At 36.2% G+C, this 18386-nt stretch overlaps 1 protein-coding gene across 1 annotated transcript in view; it reads right to left on the bottom strand.

Moving 5' to 3' along the window:
• Nucleotides 1-18386, bottom strand: part of FAR1 (fatty acyl-CoA reductase 1) — an 83779-nt gene that overhangs the window by 59693 nt on the left and 5700 nt on the right. The window lies entirely within an intron of this gene.

The raw sequence follows: 18386 nt of genomic DNA, 5'->3' as shown, positions 1-18386 counted from the left end.
TTTCTTGCTTGTTTGAGAGGGTTTATGCTGATTTTGAGAGAAATTATGGAAAATTGTACCTAATAATGCGAATGAAACTCTTTAATCTCCATGTCAGAGCACATCTAGAGGCCAAATAACACTCTGTATCATTGCACTCAAGATTCAATAAACGGACAATTGTTTTTGAATTTAATTCAAGAATGTTAAAAAAAAAAACAAACTTCTGTGGATTAGGGATTATTTTTCTTCTACAGTATTATTGTTGTGATACGGAACAAACTGGTGTGAAATCTCCAGCAACTTTTGTCAGAGAGTAGAATGGAGAGAAATCAATGATCAAAAATGTATAATAATTTCATGACACCCAGGGCTGAGAATGATGCAGTCTTTCTGCTAGTCCTTTGGAAGTATGGATACCATAGCTCTGTATGCTGAAAACATATGATATTTGCATGCCATGGGTCTGAGACATCTATTAAGATTTCTTCAAGCAACATCCCATATTGGAGTACACCAGCATTAGCATCCACTTGAGTGCATTTAAATACCATTTCACATGCAGTAAAAGCCATATGCTTCCAGTATGATCGTTTGTGAGGCTATACTTTATGTTGTTTAATATCTGATAGGGAATTATGGAGTTGCTAGGTATTACATGTATTGACAGCTGTCTTGCATAGGCAAAGCAGTTGTAACACCACTGAAATTGTAGATTGCTTTCGGTTTAAACTGAAATGAATTAGAAATAGTGCAAGTAACCTGTGTCCAGAAATTAGTATTTTGGAAGACTATGGATATGTTTATTGTTATAAGTTGCCCCCTTAATTAATTTTCAGAGAGCATTGGCATTAATAATAGAAAGGGAATTTATTGAGTAAGCAACAGCAAACAAAACAGCGCTGGGCGGCCGGGGAGTCTCGGCTCCACCAATGGCGCGCACCTCACCCCGCCAGGGTCCCCTTTTTTATATCTTGGTAATTCCGGGATTACGCAGCACATCTGGTATATTCTGCGACTGCGCGCACTGTTGCTAGGGGGGTCGTCTCTGTCCCTCTGGTGGTCGTGAAGATGAGCCGTAGTCTTCCTCCGCGTTGTGGTTCAACTTCTTTTTTTTATTTGGTCATGTTGGCCCAGCGTGAGACAGGAATGCAGGATGTTGATACACTAGTTTAGCACTTATCAGGAGATGGTACATGAACTTTGCAGCAGTGTCTTTGAACAAAAGAGGCAACTGAGATGCAGAAGGAGAGAAGGGGAGGGGTTTCTCTTTTTTGTTACATTAAGCAAAAGAATTTTCATAGGTCTAGCCAAGTATTATACATCTTAACTTCAGCAGGGAGCTTTTGCAACTCCTGCTCCTCAACGGAACTCCTTGTTTTATAATACAAAGACAATGAACAAACATTTATTGTGTATTACATTTATGACTCCATAGACGATTTTGATTTTCACTGTAAGGACATTTGATTCTCACTGTGTGGCATTTTAGCTAATCTGCATTTTGTGAAAAGAAACACAAGATGCTACAATACATATAAGAGTGTGGAAAAATATGTCGAATATACTTCTGTTTTATGTGAATAGACAATGAGCCTCCTTTCTTCACAATACACAGATGCATCCAGAGGTTTCTGAAATAATTCCAAAGTATGTTACTGTTGTCATGGATTTACTATGGGCTTTAAAATATTGTAAAGTATAACTATATCTCTGTCAATGAACAAAAAATCACATTTGAATTCAGTTTTGCATCCTAGACCTACTAGGGCTCTGTTTTCACATAAGGTATTCTAGCCTTGGTGGAAATGCATAAAGCTTCAAGTATTAAAACACTTGAAAAAATCCTCATAATAATCCTGATAATCCTCAAAATAGCTGTGTTAGTTAATAATATATATATTAAGTATAAATATTATACCAGTTCCTGGGGTAATTTTTTTTTTCTTCAGAATCCTATCTAGGTGCTTTCAGAGTTATGTTCAATACTTTTAAGAAACACTCCAAATTAAAACACTTAAAAAAATCACATGTTGTATGAGCATTTGCAATTAACCAATTAGTCTACGCCTATCCAGACCATTTAATCTGACAGGTTTATCCATACCCACTATATTATAAATAGCTCAAGCCTCACTACTATCAGCAAAAACATCTTCAGAGAGGTTGGTTGTTTTGGGGCTTTGTTCACCCAGCCTTCATTATGGTTGCTATATTAAGTAGCTAGATTATAAGTAGCCTGAATGTGCCGATCCACACGCATTTGCATCTTCACCTAGCTGAGCAGACATATCCTAGATAAAGATTTTACAGCATTTCAGTCTGCTTCATTAAATCTGCATAGTCCCATTGACATCTCAGTAATATATTGGTGGCTATGAGGGTTGCTCTGTGCTAGGGGTGCTACAGTCCCCCTGGCTCTGTAGCCCTTTCACTTCTTGCTCTTCCTGCAGCTCCATTCCCTTCCAGTTTTCTCCATGCTTTTTTTTTTTTTTTTTTAACTTTTCCTAATTGGCTTAGGGGTAAATTACTGCTTAAGACACATAGACAAATTTAAAAGGGACCAGGAAAGGACTTTCTAAAAACTGCAATCATGCTTTTTTGTTCCTCACATCAGCCTAAACGAAAAAGGCCCTTTTTTCTCCAAGTGAATTTGTTCTTTTCTCCTCCTCCTCTGTCTCTCCCTCTCCTTGCTAATTTTACCACCTGGTCAGTTCTGCTCAACCTCCTCCTGGAGAAAGGTGTGTCCTCCTTCTTGATCATGCATTGTACACAGGGCCCAGAGATGACAAACCTCAAACAGCTACTATTTCAGCTGGTTCACTAGTGCAGAGGTGAACAGGAGATGAAAAAACATTTTAATAAAACATTCCGTGAAAAAAAAAAATCATTCAGACTCTACTGTCTTCTCTGGGATGTCACTATCTCCTTTCTGTCATCTGTCATCAAGTTTCCCAGAATAGATATAGTCTTAATTTTATTATTAATATACTTTTTACACATTGCACTTTCAGTGCTTCCTTAGTGTTTGCTAACAGGGAACAAAATTTGAATGGTCACGGATTACTTTTTGTTTTATGTTTATGTCTAGAAAACATGTGACCTGCACATAGCACCTGCAATGGGTCAAATACATAGCTTATGTTCTGTGCAGCTTGACTGGATTTAGCTTCTTGTTAAACTACACGAGCCCTCTAAAAATGGAAAACACTTATCTGAACATCTTTTCCACAGAGATGTGACTTGTTTGCAATTTCACCTTCAAAGATGAGGCACTAGGAGTCAGCTTTTAAAGTATTGGCTTGCAATAGTCTTCCCTTCTTTGTCAGAGTGAGCACTTGAACTGTCACTGTCAGAGGTACAGAGCTAGGAACAAATGTCATTTGACAAAATGTCACAAAATGAACTGTGGCCAGCCAACAAGTCTAACATTCCTTCCAAGTCTAACACAAGACAAAGCTTTGAAAGTTGAAGGAGAGAGAAAAATTTTCTGGGATTGGAGTTAAAGCGTACTTGAAGGATAATTACACTTCTAATGATAAGACAACTGAAACCACAAATTTCCTAAGGACCAAATGATATACTTGAAGATATATGTAAATCTCCCTGGAGAAATCAACATAAAGGATATACAAGTGAACTTTTATTCTTGTTAAAAATTAGAAACTCTCAAGGAATTTTGTTTCTGTGTTTTTTGTTGTTGTTTTGTTTATTTGTTTTTTGCACTGGAGGAACTAAGTAGTGAAATTATATTAACATAGGTCAATAGTTCTCAGTTCTTATATGTTGGATCCCCTGATATAGCCAAAGTCCTAAAAAAGTGAAAGGAAAGATATTTTCAAAAGATTCTTAATTACTTGTTTGAAAATATTTAAAGTTCCATTTCCATGAAAACCATCTCACAGCTAAGAATAAGAAACAGCTTAATACATACAGCTTTACAGACACAGTTTATTTTCATAAGAGGCAGATTAGGGTTAGGGTTAGGGTTAGAGATCTTTTGGAGATGTACAGTTTTGGAGGTTAAGATTGTTTTACTGCATTGGAATAGTGATATAAGTGCCATTGTGTGAATAAAATACTATGGGAATAACTATTACTACATCTATATGTTACCTATAGCTTCTTTATCTCAAATATCTACAATTTTTGTGCATATAGGCCTGGCTTCTGTTGGTTTATTCTGGCTAGAAATCTGTCACTCTTTGCTCTGCAGCTGATTAGAAATCTCATACGCCAAATTCATGAAGCTCAGTATTTGTAAAGGTGACATCTAGCTAAGAGAAAGAGTGAACAGACAAGCTGGTAACATCCTAAAGCATCCTTTCTAAATCTGTCAACATTCATCTCTCAACTCTTATATCGCCAGAAATCAGCTACACTGCAGTCCAGATTCCATCTTTGTACAACCACAATTACATTAACTTCATCAGAACTACCCCAGGGTTAACTTGGCCCCTTTTCTCTTCGTTAATACAGAAGTGGCCATGGAAGGGTTCAGTCACACTCTGTATTATCTGCTTAGTAAAATTGTTCAGATATTTTTCTTAGGAGGAGACCTTTTGGCTATCTCTTCTTCTCATACACTGAAACACTTGGTTCTCAATATGAAAAAAAGCATCCCAATTTTTTTGTTTCAGTAGCAAGAGCAAACTCATTCCTTCACTGTGCTCTTGCTGATAATTGGAAGGCCATACTGTTTCTCTAAAGAAAACTTCCTCTTTTTCTCCACGTGAGAGCAGTGTTGCTAATAGCATACATCATGCACTGTGGCTGCATTCAAATGCCTCAATAGATGTTGCTCCATGCAAAAATGATATGTGGTCTTTCCCCTTAGGCTTACCAATTTTTAATTCCCCAGCAAGTAAACCCCTATACTTGCTCATAGCACATGGGACACTTGAATCTTTTATTGTGGATGTCATGAAAGCAAACAGTTGTAGAAGAGATGATCCCAAAGCCAAACAACAATTAAAACCTAAGATCCTGAACTTATCCCTATGGTAGGAGCTGGAGGGAGCCTCTTACAAGCCAATGTCCTCCCTAAAACATCACCAGCTCTTCAGGTGCACAATTTACCAATCTTTTTTAAAAATTACATGGGTTTTAGTAAAACCTTACGTACTTTCACTATATAAATAAATTGTCATTAGATATCGGTATTTAATACAAAATTAATTTTGCTATGACAAGGACTTCATGTTGTGCATCCCTACCATTATAATGGTAAAAGAGCCACCTTTGTTAATGAATGCATGTTGCCTCTCAGAATGGAAATCTGGGAGCTAGGGAATTTCATCTGTAAGGCAAATTCTCCTTTTTAAGAACACAGACCGAAGTCTAGGGAGTTTAGAAGTTTCCCCAGTGAGAGCATTAGGCCTGTGAGAGCAGTGCTCTCTGAGGAAACTCACATAATAGTGCTTGTGAAATTGTACAAATAAAAAAAGGGAAAGGAAAGAAGGAAAGGAGGGAAGGAAGGAAGGAAGCAAAGGGAAGGGAAGGGAAGGGAAGGGAAGGGAAGGGAAGGGAAGGGAAGGGAAGGGAAGGGAAGGGAAGGGAAGGGAAGGGAAGGGAAGGGAAGGGAAGGGAAGGGAAGGGAAGGGAAGGGAAGGGAAGGGAAGGGAAGGGAAGGGAAAGGAAGATCCTTACAGTTCGGGTGCAAGAGCCACTTAAGAAAATTTGTTCTATTTAATCTACATTGAAGGAAGCCGCTGTCACGAAACTCTTGAAAATGTTGTCAGAGCTCTTTTGAGTCAGAAAACATGGATATAATCTATGTGCACATACTGAGTAAACAGAAAAGGAATTACAAAGTACGTCTTCTACTTGTATATGTGATTTAGACAGTACGGTAAGTTCAAACACTTCCTCCCTAGTAATATTTTGTACCTTTGGTTTGTTTTTTTCTGGTTCTAAGAAAGATATCCCAAGAAATCAACTAGCTGCAGAGATGTAATGATAACATGAAACAAAGAAAATGCATGCTAGGCAAAGAATGAGCTTTGTGATACATCCATCTCAGCAGATCTGCCCTTGATTACAGATATTCATGACTAATGGCATAGTTTTAATTATACTGGAGTACTTATTGTTGAGATGCAGCAAGTAGATCAGATTTTCAAAAGCTTTTGTATTTGAATGTTTTGCCAGTGCTTGTTGAAACCCCCTAAGAGGTAATAATTTCCTATGAAACTTGCCAAAGCGAACTTCTAGGCAAAGTATTGCATGATAAAGATCCCAAATGAAGTAAAAACACATGGATTAAAAATAATAATAATTAAATGTACAAGTATTATTTCCTTTCACATAAATATTTTTATAGCATCTGGATATTTTTTTTCATGAGGGGACAAAAATTCATGCTCAAGTGGATGACAGCTCTTGACATGCAGTATTCTTAGGAAGACAGGAATTACTGAATCAAGTCATACTCAAGGTCTACATGCATTTTGACTTCTTTATTACTTTATTAACATATTTAAAGAATTCTGAGAAAAATAAGGCAAGACCTGTCAAAATGTGCCTTTATACTGCAAATGCCAGTGACACCAACTTGGGGAGTACAGTCAAAAGCTCAAGGCAGGCTTGCCATTCAGAAGGACCTAACATTCAGTTAGAAGAATGGGTTTACAGGAACCTCATGAAATTCAGCAAGGACAAATGCAAAGTCCTGCACCTGGGATGGACCAATTCCTTGCAATAGTAAAGGCTAAGGACTGACTGGCTAGAGAGCAACACTGCTGAAAAAAGCTCAGGGCTTGGGTGAACAGTGAGCTTAATGAATCAGCAGTAAGTAGGCTGTGGGAGCAACGAAGGCTAACTGCATACTGGGACATATCAACAGCACCTTAGGCAGCAGACTGGGAGAAGTGATTATACCTTATTACTCAGCACACACTGGACTGCATCTGGAATCCTGTGTCCACTTTGTGGGCTTATTGTACAAGAAAGATGACCAAGTTGAGCAAATCCAAAATCCAGTGGAGGACCACCATGATGTTCAGGGGCTTGGAATAGTTACTCTGTAAGGAGAAGTTGAGGGAACTGGGCTTGTTCAACCTGGAAAGGCTTATGAGGGCCTAATAACAGCCTTTTCATACCTAAGAGGGGTGCCCAAGATAAGAAAAACAGGCTGCATTGTGAGAGAATGAGACAAAATGGCCACAAAATGAAAAAGGTCAGATTCTGACTGGGTATAAGGTAAATAAGTTTTCCCTTAAGGGTAATTAAACACTGAAGCAGGCTGCCTAGAGAGCTTCTGGGATCTTTGCTTCTGCAGATTTTCAAGAACCAACTGGATAAACCCTGAGCAACCTGGCCTGAATTCACTGTTGAACCTGCTTTGAGCAGGTGGTTAGACTACAAGGCTCCTAGGAATCAGAATGATTCTGTGAAACAGTAGATAGTCAAAAGCTTCCTTTAAAATTGTTACATTGACAATAGTCTCTTCAGAACATTGGGAAATTTGAAAAGCCCTTTGTATTCGTTTGTAATCTGTACTCAAAAAAATAGAAATGCAACTTATTTCCTATGCAATCCAAACTATTGATGTGATACCATCACCTGGTTAGTCTAATGTTATTTACACTGCTGCCATGAAAGCTGAATGACACGTGTTTCACTGTCACAGCACCAGGGTGTAAGTAAATGCCTGTAACAAAGTACTTAGGATACTTGCGCAGTGAGATAATACAGAGGAGTGTTTTATTGCATAGAGGTGGGATTGACACTAGCAATAACAGCTGTCAGTCTGAGTCTTCCCAAAAATTCAAAAAATGACAATCATTCCATTCAATATTCATATTTTTCCAAAAAAGCTTTTACTTCATGCTTCAGAGAACAGAGCTATAAATTAAGAAGAGAAATATGCATTCATATTTCTTCATAAACATGGCAGGCAGTGTGCCATATGACTGATCATAAGTTAGGAACAAAAGCCCGGGAGAGAAACATAACACAAATGGATAAAACAGTGATGGTTGATGGAAATAAAATAAGGATGTGTAGGTAGTACATACCTAGAATGAAAATCTAATAACACCCAAGAAACTTTAAAAAAAACATCTGCAGATTTTGTGTAATACCTCTGTGAAGACGAATACAGGGAAGATGAGACTGCAGCTCCACTGAAGCAGGAAATATGTGCCTCTTGCAGGAGGTAGATCATTTGTGGCAGGGAGCTCGTAAACATTGCATAACAGTGCAGTAATAGACTCACAGCCCTGTAGTCTGCATTGCCGTCTGGAATGCAGGACTCCACATACCAAATGAGCTCAGCTTTTGGTCTCTGCAACCATAAATGTTATACAGTGTGGAACACTCTTAACAGAAAGTATCTCCACTTACATACAGTGATGCAGGGGCCTTTCACTGATATTTTCTATCATTCTAGGTAGATTTCAGCTTGGAGTTTTATAGACTTTTTCTTATTTCTTTTAGCTCCTCTGTAAAATAGATGTACATGTAGTTAACTCTTCCCTCAAAGATAGTATGAGGATTACAATAAGCAAGAGCACTGTTCCGGCATTAGTGATAAAATAACCATAGAACACTCTCTGCTGGAAGGATACTGTTCCTCTAGGTATATTCTTAATGTGATGAGGTCATATTTGAGCATCTGTGTCTTCAGATCTGCCCATTTCAACCCAATGTTCTTTTAAATTATTAGGCTGTTAGGCCACTGTAGCAATGAGCTCAGCTTGAGAAACTGCTCAGCTTGAGAAACCAGCAACTGGGCACAAAATTGCATGTATTGAGGTATGTGTAGTATTCAGTTTGCAAATCCTTTCAGGACACAAATGAATTGTAAAAGGCCCTTAGAATTGTAGATAGTCAGTATTTGGTCCAAGAGTGACACTTCCACTTAAAATACACTAGGTCTCCAGATTTGTACACAATTCCTCCTTTAAATATAGATTTTGGAACTCCAGAATAAGATCTATTTAGTGTAAGGTGCTTCTTAAATACTATTGTTTTCCAGAGGAAGAAACATTTCTCTAGCTTCTATTGTAATCTTAAGTCCAAGGACAATCTTGCAAGTGTGCATGATTCAGACTGAGTATTTCCCTTCCTCATATAACTCAGCCATGTGCATCCAGTCTGATGTGTACAGAAGTAGGCCTTTTTAGCCCTTGCTGATTTAACTTCAAAATTTGCATTACTGTCTGACATTTCAGATCTGCTCTTCTTTTTAAATGCACTTTAACAAACCTCTGCAGCCAAAGTCCAAACTGTCCGATGCTGAAGATTAGCACTGCTCCTTTGAGTTAGTGTAACTGTGTCAACTGAATAACTGCTCCAGTGAGTATTAAATGTAAGCTAGAGGGATGCACTAATTTTACAGCAGTGCACAAAGAGCCCAGTTTGCAGAGTGAATGAGTATGTTTAGAGAACTGACTTATGTAATTCATCTATTTTGGGCACTAGCTATCCCTGAAGTTCTGAAAAAGGTAACTGGGTTGGGCTATTTATAAAGTCCGTTCCTATAGTTACAGCACAGATGCTAGCATGCAACAAAAACAGTTAGCTCAAGCCATCTCTTCTGTGCACCTTAGTAAATTTATATTCTCACAAATGTTTATGGATCTCCCAGATACAAACAGATTTTTGGGTCCAGAATACTACTACTACCTTTGCACATTAGTTTGTCCTATTTCCTTTCAGCTTCTGACTGTGCCTTTGTACTGTTTTTCAGGTCATTTGTATTAGAGATACCCAGAGACTCCTTTAAAAGGAGTTTCCCAGCGTATGCAAGGGGAGACAGGGCATTAATCTTGAGAAAACTAATGAGTCATTGCTTAAATTCTTCTTCTGTCTTAAATATCACAAGGCTGCTAGGGATTATGGTTTAGGATGTGCATAAAAATTCATGTGAAAATGAAGCCCATAACCAACAAGTTCAGTCTTGAGATCATACAGAATTAGAAAAATTACTTTTTATAAGGAATTGAAGTAATGGTTTGCACTAGTATCGTGTATGTTTGGGCTGCTTCTTACGGATTCTGCTTTTTTAATATATATTTTGCTATATATATTCATTGCTGTCTTTTATTAAGCACTGAAATACAGTCAAGAGAGAATTTTGCAGTGCATAGTAAGAAGGGGGAAAAGAGTCAAAGGGAAGAAAGTTAACTGGCTAATGGAAGAAAGCCTGTTCCTAACATATGGGTTACCACTGAAAAAATCACATTAGGGACAGGACTGTATAGGGATGGCCATTTTAATATGGACTCTGAAGCATGGAAAAATGAAGTGACTTGCTCAGGCAGGTGATGAAGAGCCACAGATAGAAGTGGTTAATTTTCACCTTCACTTTACTATGCTAAGAAATAGGAAGATTACAATATAAAACAAAAGGTAGTAGAAAACGAGAGCAGAAATATAGGACTGGGTCCTTCACTACTCAGCCTTCTATATTGTCACTTATGCATAATGCGAGCTAAGCAAATTTTGATTTCTTAGTATCCTAGTTCAAAATGCATAATTAAAATGACAATATGTTGTGCAACAAAGTGTGGATCTGTGCCTTTTACTAAAAGCCTAGAAAACTAGGATAAGGAATGTAAATTTCAGATGGAGGGAGAAAAGCAGCCTAGGAATATGTTTCAGCAGAGGCTAAGCAGAGAACTAAATGTTTTATCAGGAAAATCAAGATAAACTGTGTAGTTTGGTGATAGAGAAGAAATATATATGCCAGCAAGCAAGATCCAAGAGACATACTGACTAGTATCATCTAATTCATTGAAATTACCACTACATTAGAGTAATAACATTCTTCTCTACTGAACATCATAATAGAAAAAGCCAGGTTGATGATTTTTAGATTCAAAACCATTTTCTTCTTTTTTATCTCACCAGCTGAACATAGAGACTGAAACATAGAGAAACAAAGAAACAAAATCAAATAACTGCTAAGCACTGAGACTCACGAATTTTACCATAAAGTGCATTTTACCATAGACAACATTGTCAAATCCAACCACAGAAAAGAATGAAGTAAAAAGGAGAAAAAGAAGTGACTGGTGGTCAAAATACATAAGGGGCTGGACTTCCTGACTAATTATATTATGATAGTTACTGTAAGAATTTCATGTTAGTACTGACATTTCGGGAAATTTTAAGAAGAAAAATGAGTTTTCAGAAAATTACTGATCAATATGGAAGGATTTAAAATATACATAAAATGCAAATAAACAGTATTTAAAATGTCTTTTGAGTTTTGTAAAAGAAAATGATTAATTCAAGAATTTGATATTGACAATTATTAATATCAAGTTAATAATTTAGTGAAAAATAATGACTAAATAAAGGAGGGAAAATAAAGAAAATATATTATTACTTCAGAGCATAGTATATATACAGACTAAATATACAAATAAGTTAAAAGAGTACTTGAAGATACTTCAGGTAAAAATATTTGACAACAAATTGAGTTAATCTTCAATAAAGTTTGCTATCTATAAGTTTTAATTTAAAGTATTTGATTATCTGGGACAAGTTCTTTAACATACAACTTAAAACATTTTATTTGCCATAATTAGCATCTCAAATACTGAAACACTTTGTATACAATACAACACATTTTTGTCCTTAGTAACAGTTATTAGAAGGTCTCCATCTTCCTGCATGTTTGCATAGCACCTAACACAGTATTTTCTTTCATAATCCAAACAAAACAATGTTTTTTTGCCAGTTCTCTATTCTCCACGTTTTTAAGCTGTTTATGAAGGATTTTTTTTCAGAACATTCACTGGACTGAAGAAGTCTGAAATGTTATTTTTCATTTGTAAATTGAATACATCATTCCCATGAGATTTCATCACGCTCCAGATCGCTTGCTTGGATACTATCTGCTCATCTGCAGTGACTGCAAAAAATATGGGAATATGAACTTGAAATGCCTTTTCAGTAGAAAGAATAGGAAAATATGTGGCTACCTGCATAAAAAATGCAGACCTTCATTGCTCCATCCTGGGTCATCCTGAGTTGTCAATGCTGTTTTATGCAGAACTAGCATATTCAGTTACAACAGTCTTTTTAGGTCAAATCTCTTACTTGTAGGTATCTGCTGTTCCCTAGCTCCCACCTCTAGATTCCAGTGGATACTAATATGTAATTACTCAGAACTGTTTTAGTAGATGTCTTAATGGATTTGAAAATGTTTTAGAATGTGTGTGTGTGTCATACATGTTCAAGAGAGGGTTCCTAAATCTTTAAGCCTTGAGTGAGGTTCTTAAGCCTGGAAAGGGAGGGGGGGGGATTTTAGATTCATCCCTGTCATCAATGCTAGATGCATTTTCTGCGCATTTTCAGGGATTACTTATACTCTCAAAACTGGTCGCCTTGTGTCGCTTGTCAGGAATGCCATGTCAATTTCAAGGATAACAAAAAAGAACACAAGGCCCCATTAGAGCAATACTACATTTCATGTCATTAAATGGGAACTCAAGCCTGAATCAAGTACTTACAGCTAGTAATAGGCCAATAAACACCGTGGCCTATATAGGACTGTGTGTCTGCATATGCATAAACATATACCATTCCATTTGGTATTGACCCCAGAAATCTGATGATCCAACAACACTTTTGAATTCTGTACCAGCTTCTTATCTACTGAAAAAGGTCATGAAGTACACTATGCTTCATTATAGCAATGTATTCAGCAAGACATTGACAACATGCTTCATTGTGATCAGGGCTAATATTCCACTAAGTAATTACTGACTATAAAATAATTTATCAGAACTTTAATATGTGAAGTAATATCTATAGTTTCATATACAGTTCTATAAACATTTATACCTTTAGTCTACAATTCCCTAAAAGTTATTTAGCAATGTGTCAGTACCTATGAGTTGAAATTTAAATAAAGCTTCCTTAACATTCAAGTTATACAACTGTATTTTCGTTACTGACCATTGAAATGTCTCTGTAGGAAATAAGATGTACCTCATCGTCATGACTTTGCTTAACAGCCATTTTAGCATTCCTCCTGGATGTTCTGGGCTGTTTCTCCAAGTTTCAGATTCTTCTCATGAGAAAGAGATGAGGTAAGCACAGCTCTCCATTTAGGCTTCAAAACAGCCATGTAATGCTATATGAAATTCTATGCAGCCATGACATAGGGTGGCATGCAAAGAGCAAACACTCATACATTCATGATTATGTCATCAAAGCCTGACATGTCCATGATAGGTCAATAGTAATTCGTAATAAACTGGGTATCTCCATTACGTAACTTGGATAAGTTACACTGACAGCACAAATGGGTGTCCATTTAGACATTGCATGTTTCACTTAATCAGTGAAAATTCTAAAAATAATCTGGATCAAAATTACCATTACAGTGTCTAGATTAAGTCCCTAGGCAACCATGTGTAGTTGAAGTCAGGTGAATGGGACTAGACTCTACCAGCTTCTGTTTTCTTCCTAATCTTTTTCTCAGTGATCTTTGCATTTAATCTGTATTTGTTTCCATAAAACAGAAACAAAGAGCATCAATTTTTTACTTTCCTTACAAAGAAATCAGGGAGATTTGTTAACATTCTGATTCTCAGATAAAAAATGCTATGTAACTGGATAAAGATTATTTCCAAATTTCAGTAGCTGCAAAAAACACATTTTATGAACATGGTAGACCACCTTTTGATTTTCACTTGTCTGCAGGTTTTTTCATCTAATTGGAAATTGGCATGTGGTAGAAGCTTCATCTAGCTGCAAGAACTCAAAAGGCACCTGAAGATACCCAGCATTGCTTAAATAAATTACCAAACATGCTGCTGTGGTATTTGAAAAGCCACAAATCTTGTCAATCAAATGAAGTTCTAAAGAGTTTACTGACTGTCACTTTGGATCTTCATTGTGTCAAGGCAGAACATTCCTTGGACACATTTAGAAAGGTTGTCTCACCAGTTATCCAGTGGGCCACCAATGATCTGTTCCCTTGCTCAATGATCTACTAATATTCTCTTAGTCATAGTTGCAGTTAGAATACATTTTATCTGGAACTGTCTACCGGAACAACCACAGTGGCAAAAAAATGATTTTGTAAATAACATGGAAAAAAAATAACTTTAACAGTTAAATCTTAAATCTAGGGGATTAGAATCCAGAATTCTTAAGGAATATTAATACACCAGATTATATAATTGATTTGTGAAAATATTTCTTGGTCACTTAGTATATAATCCTAGAAAGTATTATATTCCACTAATGTACCTCAGGATGTGTTTAGTTTCAAGGTACAATATAATACTTCTTCCTAACAAAAATGAATAGACTTTACAAAGTAGATTATTCAGTATTCAGTATTTTTGGAATACAGCCATTGTTTACCTAGCTGGCTGTAAAATCCGTCTAATTGCTTTCCACTTGTCTTCAACCTGAGTGTCTGATTACATGCAATGGTACCAATTCAAAGTAAGGTGTCACGCCTCCTGCAAACAAAGAAACACGGTGGTTTTTTTCATGTGCAGTTGATTAAAGTATCTGTACAATCTATAAGGGAAGGTTAAGGAAGGGTAGTTCTTTGATCAAGATACAGACTTGTCAGAGGAATAGGCTGTGGTCATCTTTTCCCTCCCACCCTGTCATTTCAGCATCTTCAGGTTTTCATCTCTCTCTCTGATAATGCAACAACATACAATTCCTTGCAACCAATTGACAAATTGGTTGCCTTTCTCTGGTAGATACCCGAGATATCTAACAGTTCATAGTTTCTGGACTGCTCTATTCAGTTCTACCCGGTTTTATACATTGGCTCATTCATAGCCTGATAGCCTGCCATTTTCAGAACATGGAAACTCAGAATCCATTGTGGGTTTTCTCGTCATGTTCCAAGAGAAGCAAAAATTGTCTCTTGTCTCATTTGTGTGCTGTAGAAATGTATTCTCACTAACATAAGGTAATTTCCTAAAAAAATTGTGATTTTTTTTTTCCACCCATTATCTATATGCACACTTATAAATTCAAAGGATGATGAAATGCTTTTTCACAGAAGAGATTTTATTTTTGCATTTGTTCCTTAAGAGTTTATATACCTCTTTATACCACACTGACTACAAATTCTGGTTTTAAGCCTCCCATGGAACAGCATTTCAGCAGGTGTTAGCCCCGATTTCTCCTCTTCCATTAAGTAGTGCCCAAAAGAGACCTGTTGTTTTTTTATTGTTTTTTGTTTGTTTGTTTGTTTTACAGGGATGATTAAGAAAGAGAAAAAAAAATCAGAACATGAATCTTCATCTTTCTGAAACATTAAAAGAGCTCAACATCATTTTCAGCTGAGAGTTACTCAGTGAATACACTGTGTTCAAAGGAAAATGTTCACAATTACAGTATTTTGTAAAAGAATTACATTCATTTGGTCCACTAACTGTCATTCACACATTTGATATGCCATGTTTAGTGAACACAGATGACATGAGATAAGTATTTTCAAATAACCTGATTTCTCGGTATCAGGGATAGTCCAAAACATATTTTTTTTCAGTATATACAGATTAAGCAATATTTAACTGTAATTAAAAATTTATATAGTAACTATCACAGGCTCTATTAGTTAACAAATGTATATCTATATTTCAATTTTTAATTCTTTTTATTATTATTTTTGTATCTTCTCTCATTCAGGGAAAATGTTGCAGTTCTAATTTGTCTTCTATATTTTTTTCACATGCAACTTCCTTTCAAATGATCAAGTTTAGCAATCTTTGCTTGAGATTTTGGGTACAACAAATTTAGTACCTTTGAATAAAAATGACATTGAATAAGCAATCCTTTTTCAGAGTTGCTATAAAGACTACGTATGCTTCAAATCAGCCAGCTAAAATCACGTCTTAAGGGCATATGCACTAACAGACTCTAAGCTGTCTGAAGTCAATGAAGTATTTTCAACTGCAATATACTCTGGTGCTTTCTCTGTCTCATTTTTTTCAAGGCTCCAGCCTGGGGTCTCTTCCAGATTTACATGTGCATTGTAAAGTATGCAACTTCAATAGAAAGAGTAACATCTGCAGCTCAGGTTTGTTAATACTCATTTTGCAATTGTTCTTAATGGCTCATTGCCCATTTTCACTATCTGTTGCTACCAGTTTATACGAAAGCATGGTTTTTTTTAATGCCATGCCCTTGCTATATGTTGAGTTGCTAAAGCCTTCAGGTTAGCATTGTTAGTTGCTGAAGTGGATATAAATCTCCTAAGAAAATATATCATCCCCATAAACCTCTATATGCTTTCTTATTTGTGTAGGTAGAAGGATATTGACAACCGATTAATACTGGAAGCCAGCTCTATCCTGATCTCTTGAACATGTTTAAGTGGATTATTTCTTTACTTCTCAGATTACTATTTACTGAGGGAACCATGAACACTTTTTGGATTTTTTTTGGAGCTTCTGTGTTTCCTTCCTTTCCCCATGACAATACCATCTTCACAATTCAATAGTATAAAATATCTGTTCTGCCTTTTTGTGAAATACTACAGGTATATAGATAGCATAATCTAAATAGTATTCACTGTAAAAGCAATGATAGCTTCCGAATGGTGTGTTAAAGTGTGCAGATGTAAACATATATTTTTTTCCTGATTAAATGGGCTAGAAATCAGAAGAAGCATCTACTGCACGAAAACTATCATGCAGCCAAAAATAGTTTTTATTCATACATATGGGATAGTATTATTTACACATTTTACTTCTTAGAATGTAGGCAGAGTTCTTTATTTCTTTGCCAAATTTTTTAAAGTACTAATTTATATCACAGCCTCTTCAAATGCCTCCACTTTATCTAACACATTTGAGCGATTCAGGTATATCCGTAAGTGTAGGTGCAATGGGGTTCTAACACTATATTTTAATGACTTTTCAGTACCATCAGTTTCTCATTAAAAACATGACCTTCTATCATCTCAGGGCTTCTGCTCCTCTTCGGTATATTCTTTTACAAAGAAACCTGGAATCTGACCTAAAGTGTCAGTTACCTATTCTTATAGGTATAAGTATTCTTATTTCTCACAACTATTACACTTATTAGCTTTGCAGTATTTTTTATCTTGCATTTGTAGATCACTAACCCACTGCCTGCATTTAACATCACAAAGCTTTCTCTGCAAATCCTTCCAACCAGCTTCGGAGATCACACTGTCTTGGGCATAGATCTATGAGTAAAAGGGGACTTGAATTTAAAAGTCAAACTTCTTCACAGCTACCAAGGATACTTTTTCGCTGAGACCTTTCTTTTCCCTGTAAATGCCAAATTAACAAAAGCATCTGAGGGTGGGTACAAGAGAGTCAGGAGGGTGTGTGTTGAGAGTGACATCAACTGAGACAATAAAAGGGCTTCTAAGTTACTTAGAAGCTCTATTTTAGAGTTACATTTAAGGGCCCACTAACCAATTCAGTAGTCTTTAAATACACTTGACATCAAGAGACAGTCATCTGCTGACATACCCAAACGAGAAATCTGTTTAAGATAGTATCTGGTAAGTATATATTTTATTTCCAAGTTCTCTAGAAGGCTTATCTATAAGATTTTATCATTGATTCTTTATTCAGCTTTTACTTCGGCTTCTTTTCAAACTTAAAAATAGTATCTTACGGATAAAGTGAATGTATGTAAGATCGAGCTGTTTTGTTATCTGAACCGTATGTTTGAAATGCAGAAGTCCGACACAGTAAACTAGAAATTTTTAATATTGACTTAGATGAACTGCTAGGACCACATTCATTCTATCAAGGAAGATGCCATGTAGTAAATGCTTTTCTGACCTAGTGTGAAACTGCAGAAAATATTGCAAGAATGGCATTCTGGAGTTTTATATTTTTAATATTTATGTTACCGTCTATCAAATTTCTTAAGCTCTAGAAAAAAAAGAAGGAAAAAAAAAAAAAAAAGGCTTTTCTGGCTGTCAATACTGAAAATCCAAACTGGAAACTGAAATTTTGTCTGTGTCATACCTGCTTGCTGTAGCATCATCAATAACAAATATTCTTCAAGTACAAACCAAGTGGAAATACTGATGATGATATACAAAGCAGAGTGGAAATCATACTGGCAAGGCAGGATTTATAATGAAAAAATGTAGGGCTTAATTCTCATTTCTCTATTGTGAGATTATTGTGAGATTCTCTACTAAATGGAGAATGAAATAACTCAGTAGAGATATGACACTATGCAAAATTGTCAAGAAGAGCGTCAGCTTCTTCATTCTAAAGATAATGCAACTAGATGACACAAAAGAAATAGCTAAAAGAACAAAACTTTTTCACTGGCATAGCTATATATAAGTATTTCAATAGACTTGGAGCATATCAAGTATAAATGATAAATAACGGTACTAAAAGGACACAATGCTTTTCAGCCAGTTATTGAAAACATGGGTACCTAGATGAGGATGATGCAGAGCAGCTAAG

Source organism: Aythya fuligula, chromosome 5 (genome assembly GCF_009819795.1).
Source record: "Aythya fuligula isolate bAytFul2 chromosome 5, bAytFul2.pri, whole genome shotgun sequence".
Taxonomy (NCBI): domain Eukaryota; kingdom Metazoa; phylum Chordata; class Aves; order Anseriformes; family Anatidae; genus Aythya; species Aythya fuligula.
The sequence above is the reverse complement of the archived record's forward strand: the minus strand, read 5'-3'. Positions and strand labels throughout refer to the sequence as shown.